The sequence below is a fragment of the Rhinolophus ferrumequinum genome, chromosome 19 (genome assembly GCF_004115265.2).
Source record: "Rhinolophus ferrumequinum isolate MPI-CBG mRhiFer1 chromosome 19, mRhiFer1_v1.p, whole genome shotgun sequence".
Classification (NCBI taxonomy): Eukaryota; Metazoa; Chordata; class Mammalia; order Chiroptera; family Rhinolophidae; genus Rhinolophus; species Rhinolophus ferrumequinum.
Window position 1 is genome coordinate 3,490,608 of NC_046302.1, and position 8,396 is coordinate 3,499,003.

Genomic DNA, 8,396 nt, shown 5'->3' on the forward strand with positions numbered 1-8,396 from the left:
TTTCTGCTCTGACCTTTATTATTTCCTTCCTTGTACTTACTTTGAACTTATCTTGCTGTTCTTTTTTGGGTTTCCTTAGGTGTAAAAATATACTGTTGATTTGAGATTTTTGTTTCTTTAGGTAGGTCTGCACTGCTATGCATTTCCCTCTTAGGACTGCTTTCACTGCATCCCATAGATTTTGGGTCGTTGTGTTTTCATTTTCATTTATCTCCAGATGTTTTTTGATTTCTTCCTTGATCTCATTGTTGACCCATTCATTATTTAATAGCATGTTATTCAGTCTCCATGTGTTTGTGCATTTTTCAGGTTTTTTCTTGTAATTGATTTCTAGTTTCATAGCACTATGGTCAGAGAAGATGCTTAATATGATTTTAATCTTCTTAAATTTATTAAGACTGGCTCACATGACTGAGATTTCACATGATTTAGGTGCTCACATGAGCAATCGCTTACATGAGCAGAAGTAGTTCTACTCATCTACCATCTTGCTATAGCTGTTTGAGGGAAGAAAGAGGAAAATTGTCTGGTATCGTTAGAGCTACATTGAAATTGCATTGAGCCAAGCTTGCCACCAAGAGCCTAACAATCATCATGATGTTGAGCACGGAAGGCAGGAAGGGATTCTTGGTGAAGGTCAGGGGCCTACCCTGGTCCTGCTCAGCCAAGGACGTGATGCACTTCTTCTCTGATTGCAAAATCCAAAATGGTAGATCAGGTATTCATTTCATCTACACCAGAGGAGGCAGACCAAGTGGTGAAGCATTTGTTGAACTTGAATCAGAAGATGAAGTGAATGAAATTGGCTTTGAAGAAGGACAGAGAAACCATGGGACACAGATATGTTGAAATATTCAAGTCCAACACTGTTGAAATGGATTGGATGTTGAAGCATACAGGTCCAAAAAGTCCTGATTAGCGTTTCCAGGTGGGAATTCCTGCCCATTCTCAGAATTTTTTCACTTTCCCATTCCTGAATCTTGAGATATAAACTGTTTTCTGTTCTCCACTATGAATCATTTCCACAAAGTGATGGCCGTTACTACCAACCACCTTGGTTCAAGGAGCTTATTTTCCTGATTTCCCGACCAAATTTTCTTGAGATTCAGGAATGAAAAAGGAAAAAAAAATTCCCGAGAACAGGTGGGAATTCCCACCTGGAAATCCTAGCGATAAATAGGAAAAATGTCTAAGAGATACACAGTGAGTAGTGCACTTATTTTCCATTGTGGGTATTACTGGTTTCAAGGAGCCGATTTTCCCGATTTCCGGACCAACTTTTCTCAGGATTCGGGAATGGGAAAGTGAAAAAAATTCCTGAGAACTGGCAGGAATTCCAGCCTGGAAACCTTAATCCTGATACTGCCAATGATGGCTTCATACAGCTTAAAGAACCCCCATTTGGCTGTAGCAAGGAGGAGATTGTTCAGTTTTTTTCAGGGTTGGAAATTGTGCCAAATGGGATGACATTGCCAGTGGACTTTCAGGGGCAGAGCACAGGGGAAGGCTTTGGTGCAGTTTGCTTCACAGGAGATAGTGGAAAAGGCCTTAAAGAAACACAGGAAAAGAATAGGGCACAGGTACATTGAAATCTTTAAGAGTATCTGAGCTGAAGTCCAAACCCACTATGACCCGCCTTAAAAACTCATGGCTATGCAGTAGCCAGGTCCTTATGATAGGCCAGGGGCTAGAAGAGGGTATAACAACATTGGCAGAGGATCTGAGTTTGAAAGGATAAGTCAGGGTGAACGGTATGGAGGCTATGATGACTATGGTGGCTATAATGTTGGATATGGCTTTGGGTCTGATAGATTTGGAAGAGACCTCATTTACTATTTTTCAGGAATGTCTGATCATATATATGGAGACGGTGTGTCCAGTTTCCAGAGCACCACAGGGCACTGTGTATACATGAGGGGATTACTTTACAGAGACATTGAGAATGATATTTACAATTTTTTCTCACCTCTTAACCCCATGAGAGTACACATTGAAATTGGGCCAGATGGCAGAATTACTGGTAAGGAAGATGTAGAATGTGCTGCTCATGAAGATGCTGTGGAAGCTATGGCAAAAGACAAAGCCAACATGCAACATAGATATGTGGAGCTCTTCCTGAATTCTACTGTAGGAACAAGTGGGGAGACTTATGATCACAGCTATGTAATTCTTTATGAATTCTACAGCAGGGGCAAGTGGTGGTGCTTATGGTAGCCAAATGATGGAAGGGATGGGCTTATCCCACCAGTCTAGTTATGGAGGTCCTGCTATCCAGCAGCTGAGTGGTGGTTACAGAAACGGTTATGGTGGTCAGAGCAGTAAGAGTGGATATGATCAAGTTCTGCAGGAAAACTCCGGTGACTATCAGTCAAACCTTGCATAGGTAGGAAAGGAGCACTAAACAGCTACTACACAAAATCTGTGCATTTGTGGGAGTTGAATAGAATGGGAGGGATGTCTAGCACGTCCAGTATGATTGGTAAAATGGTAAAATACTGATTCTGATCACTCTTGCTCAGCTTTCCTTCTTTCTTTCCTTCTTTCTTTCTTTCCTTCCTTCCTTCCTTCCTTCCTTCCTTCCTTCCTTCCTTCCTTCCTTCCTTCCTTCCTTCCTTCCTTCTTTCTTTCTTTCTTTCTTCTTTGCTTCCTTCCTTCCTTCTTTCCTTCCTTCCTTCCTTCCTTCCTTCCTTCCTTCCTTCCTTCCTTCCTTCCTTCCTTCCTTCCTTCCTTCTTTCTTTCTTTCTTTCCTTCTTGCATTCTTGCTTTCTTCCTCTTTTTTTTTTTTTTTCAAGAAAGCAAAGATTAAGCATAACACTTTGCATCACAGGCTTACTGTGTTTACTGTCAAATGGAAGTAAGATCGTTTTCAGACTTCAGGCTCAGTAATGTTGAAAACTGACATTCATCTAGGATGTAATAACAGTTCAGTATTCACCATAACTGTTAAAACAATTTTCAGCTTTCCTCAAGTTAGTTTTGTTGTAGGAGTATACCTAAGCAGTAAGTGTATTTAGGTTAAAGCAGTTACACTTATGTTAAATGTTGCTCTCATACCACAATACATTGAAAACTTTGGATGCATGTTGAGAAACATACTTTTCTGTGAAATTCAAATATAGGATCTCTGTCTATGACTCAAATTTGGCATGCTTTTAATTCTAGCTTTTTGGTTTACTATCCAGTAAGGCACATAAGCGTACACTTTTAGTTTCTCTCTTTTTTTTAAGATCTAGGTCTGGGACAATTTTGAGATGTAATACCAATACTTCAGGACTTTGGTGATGTCATTTGTATGAAATTCTGGAGCTTTGATTTAAATCTTTCCTTGTATTGTGATTTCCATTAGATGTATTGTACTAAGTGAAACTTGTTAAATAAATCTTCCTTTTTAAAAACTAGGGAAAAAAATTTATTGAGACTTGTTTGGTGGCCGAGCATGTGGTCTATCTTGGAAAATGTTCCATGTGCACTTGAAAAAAAAATATGTTCCGCTGCTTTGGGGTGAAATGCTCTAAAAATATCTGTTAAATCCATCTGGTCTAATGTGTCATTTAAGGCCACTGTTTCCTTATTGATTTTTTTTGCCTGAAGGATCTGTCCATTGGTGTCAGTGGGGTTGTTGAAGTTCCCTACTATGATTTTGTTACTAGTGATCTCTGTCATTGTGTCAGTCTATTTGTTTTATATATTTAGGTGTTCCTATGTTAGGTGCATAGATATTTACTAGGGTTATGGCCTCTTGTTGGATTGATCCTGTTATTATTTTGTAATTCCCTTCTTTGTCTTTTATTATAGCCTTCATTTTAAAGTCTATTTTGTTTGATATAAGTATTGCTACCCCAAATCTTTTCTCCTTTTCATTTGCATGAAATATCTTATTCCATCCTTTATTTTCATTCTGTGTGTGTGTGTTTTGATTTGAGTTGGGTCTTTTGTATACAGCATATGCATAGCCTTTGTTTTCTTATCCACTCAGCTACCCTGCTGTATTTCCCTGAAAATAAGACTGGGTCTTATATTAATTTGTGCTCCAAAAGACACATTAGGACTAATTTTCAAGGGATGTCTATTTTTTCATGTTACAACAATCTACATTTATTCATTTATTCGTGTACAAAAATCTACATTTATTCAAATACAGTCTTGTCATCTTCTTCTGGAACACGGTCATAACTCTCCAAACCATGAATTCTGGCTTGAATTTCTTGCTACTCCATTTCGGTAGAACCGTTGGCCCCAATCTCTCATGTCCAGCAATAAAGCTGTCTTTAAATGAGCACTTCTTATCCATGTAGCCTGCTCATAGTACATTGGCAACACAGCTGTCAGTGATTTTTATCCCATGAATTCTTCACCCAAGTCATGACCTCTTGCAGGCCTCTTCACAAAGTTTCCATGCTGATTTGTCTCCATTCTATTTTCACTGTAGTCATTGATTTCCATGCACAAATGGTCCTTGAGTGGCTTGTTTATTACAATATCAAGAGTCTGGAGATAGACAGTCATTCTTGTGGGAATCATTATTTGATCTATTCTTCTTTCTGCAAGGAAGTTCTTCATGCCTTTAGCACAGTGAGTGCTATCTGAATCTCAGACTAGCAGACCTCTTTGGCCACCTTGCAGAACAAGTGGCAGCATTAAATTGACCCACTTCTTTATAACTGCTTGTGTGCACCAGGCTTTTTCAGTTTCAAGAACATAAATGCCTGAAACATGTTCAACCTTATCTTTCTTGCCCTTACTAATGATTAGAGGTGGGCTTTCTTTCCATCCAGACTAATTGCCAAAATACAGGTAACACGTGCACTTTCGTAATCAGTGGAGGGAATGTAGATTGACGAGGCACCCCTCTGATCAATTGTCGTTTGAGATCCTTGGCCCATACACACTGCAACTTCATCCATAGCAATCATGTTGGAGAGTTGGCATTTAGAAAAGTCGATGCCATCAACAAAGGACTTGAATGCAAGTGCACATTTAACAACTACAGCATCTTCCAGCTTGAACAGTGTTGTCAATCTTAGAGACAGTTCATATCGCTGAAGGAAGCCATCCAGCCAGTGTTGTGATGCTTTGAATTCTTCTGGGGATATTTCTAACGATGGTGCCATTTCAAGGGCAAATACTTGAATATCCGCCCTACACAGAACCAAAGTCTTTGTCAGCAATCCATTCACAGATGATGTCTTCCAGCTTGGGAAGTAATGGTTGCCGACCTGATCCACATTTGCGCTTCTGAGCATTTCCCTCGTCCACCTGTTGACTGAGGTTATCGTGCTCTGCTCACCACTTTCGGACTTCCTACTTCTTCTCTTTGCAGAAAGCAGTAAGATTCGTGTCTCGGGAGTTCTCCATGGTTCCTTTCTTGTACTCAACGGAATAGCTCTTTCTTTTTGTACTCATCTTGTCTGGGGGTCAAAATATTATTCCCTTTAAATAAACCATTAAATGAAGTGTTAATTGAAGACTTATGAGACAGGAGTGACAACAAAAATTATGACAGTTAAGAATGATGGTCCACACAAAAGAGATGAAAAATTGCAGGTACCAAAACTCAGAAAACGTTTTTTTTTATTTCACACGAGTGCATTAAGTACGTCTGTTACAACACACGATGTATTGAATTATGAAGATTCATATTAGACACAACCATGTCTGTTCGTTATCAAGTGCGCACGTTATTCGTGCGTTTTGTCTGTACTCCAATTGTTCATTCAGCAATAAGTCTTGAGTTCCTCTGTTTACATAGGAATTTACCTCTTTTCCAAAGGCACCTGCTTGGTTATTTACAAATACTTAATTATAATTTATAATGTCATTTATTTTAAGTATTAATGTCAATAATATTATTTATTTATATTAAATTGTATATTAATATTATTATTTTATGATTCAATACGTCCGTCATGTATTGCAATGGACATACTAAATGTGTCCATCTGGCTGATGATCTTAATTCGGGCTTATTTTTGGGGTAGGACTTATGAGCTTCCTGAAAAATCATGCTAGGGCTTATTTTCCAGTTAGGTCCTATTTTTGGGGAAATACAGTATGTCTTTTTATTGGAGCGTTTAATCCATTTACATTTAAAGTGATTATTGATAAGTACATTGTTATTGCCATTTTATTATTTGCATTTTTGGTCTTTCTTAGTGTGTTTTCTCCTTTCTTCTGCTTAACATTTTAACATTCCCTGTAACACTGGTTTGGTGGTAATGAATTCCTATAGCTTTTTATTTTCTAGGAAGCTTTTTATCTCTTCTTCAATTTTTAATGATAGCCTTGCTGGATATAGCAGTCTTGGTTGTAAGCCCTTGTTTTTCATCACTTTGAATATTTCCTGCCACTCTCTCTGGCCTGCAAAGTTTCTATTGAGAAATCAGCTGATAATCTCATGGGAGCTCCCTTGTAAGTAACTCACTGTCTTTCTCTTCTTGCTTTTAGGATTCTCACTTTGTCTTTAACATTTGCCATTTTAACTATGACTAGGGCCTGTTTGGGTTCATCTTGTTTAGAACTCTGCACTTCATGTACTTGTATGTCTATTCCTTTTCCCAGGTTAGGGAAGTTTTTGGTCATTATTTCTTCAAATCAGTTCTCAATCACTTGCTCCCTCTCTTCTCCTTCTCGTATTTCTAGGATGGGAATGTTGTTGTGCTTGATGTGGTCCTACAGATCTCTTAAGCTGTGTTCATTATTTTTTATTCTTTATTCTTTTTGTTTTGATTGGGTGTATTCTGCCACTTTGTCTTCTAAGTCTCTGCTTCATCTCATATGCTGTTGATTCCTTTTAGTGTATTCTTCATTTCAATTATTGTATTCTTTGTTTCTGACTGGTTCTTCTTCATGTTTTCTATGTCCTTCTTTATGCTTGCTACCTTTTTGTTGAAATTCTCACTAAGTTCCTTAGGCATTCTTATAATCAGTGTTTTAAACTCTGTCTCTGGTAGTTCGTTGCCTGTAGCATCCAGTGCAACACGGGCAGTGAGAGAACGAGAATGGGCAGCGAAAGGTTAAGAAAGAAACAGAAGTCAAGAGATTTATGCACTAGGGGCCAAGGGTCTCACAGCCTCAAAGGACTGAGAGCCCCAAATCGGGCCACCTTTTGGCTTTTACTGATGTACACAAAAGGAAGTAACATTGTTTTCTCTATGGTCTGTGAATTTAATACATTATATTAGGAAACTGATTCAAACAAGTTATCCTTGCCTGCAAGCAACAAAACCGTAAGACTCAGGATGTATGTACCTCCCCAAGGAACAAAACGTTTATGCTGAAACTTACTGATATGAGTAGATGGAGAACTGATGTTATCACATCATTGAATCTCTTCCCAAGCAGGTTGGGGGAAGGAATATAGCCACAGAGGCAGAAGCTCTCCTTAGCCAGAGGAAGATGGGGGTCTATGCCCACATCTATCAACCCCGTGAGTTCTCCAGATGGCCCCTATGTGACTGTGCCCGGCTTAGGTTTTTCCTTCCTTGAGGAATCTTACCTGTCATAGACTAACCAGCCATCCTTTGGGGCCAAACAGGGAGACATAAGGTGTAAGCACAAAGGTGAAGCAAAGTCCCTGAAAGGATCAGTCTCACAGACTCTCCTTTCTTTAGGGGTAGGTATGAGGGGACAGACAGGTAGGCTCCTACATGACAATAACTGTCTCCGTTTCATTTAGTGCCATCTCTGGAGGTTTCTCTTGTTCTTTTATTTGGGACATATTTCTTTGTTTCCTCATTCTGGCTGCTTCTCTGAGTTTTCTTAGATGTATTAAGTAGATATCCAGTGTCTCTCAGTCTTTGCTGGGTGGCCTTATCTAGTATGTGTCCTATGTAGTGTAACTGCACAGTCTCCCTAATCTCCTGTGTGTGTGTTTCAGGAGTGTCCCTTTTGTTGTGTATATTCTCCTGTTGTAGTTGAGACTTCATTGCTTTTGGTGAGTCAGTAGGTGGGATTGACTCCCAGGTGAGCAACTGTGAGGATTGGCTATGACCACAGTATATGAGCTGCTTTGTGGGGGCTGACCCCTTAGAGGAGATTTGCCCCCATGGGCTCTTGTGCCTGTTGAGACCTCTCTTTGGGTGTGTTGCTTATGGGGCTAACCAGGTAATACTCTGGTGTGGCCTTTTCTGGTGTCTCTTGAGTGGGACTTTCATGCAGGGCAATTTCAGCCGTGCCTGTTACCAGCCTGTGGCTACCTGGTAGTTGCCTTGAAGCTATATGTGTTTGGCTACGGCCTGTGCTCAACCTGGAGGCATGTGGGGATGGCCTCGCTGTAAACTGAGGCCTGATGCCACCAATAGTGGGCTTGAGGCAGGTTAGCAAAAAACCCGGGTCCCCCTAAGCCTATTGCTACCCACCAGCTACCCATAAGGCCCAGCTGTTGAAAGAGGCTCCTT

General features: G+C 39.8%; 1 pseudogene; it reads left to right on the plus strand.

The window, feature by feature from the left end:
• The first annotated feature begins 594 nt into the window (after window positions 1-594).
• On the plus strand, window positions 595-2,383 carry LOC117011853 (heterogeneous nuclear ribonucleoprotein H2-like; annotated as a pseudogene).
• The last annotated feature ends 6,013 nt before the right edge of the window (window positions 2,384-8,396 follow it).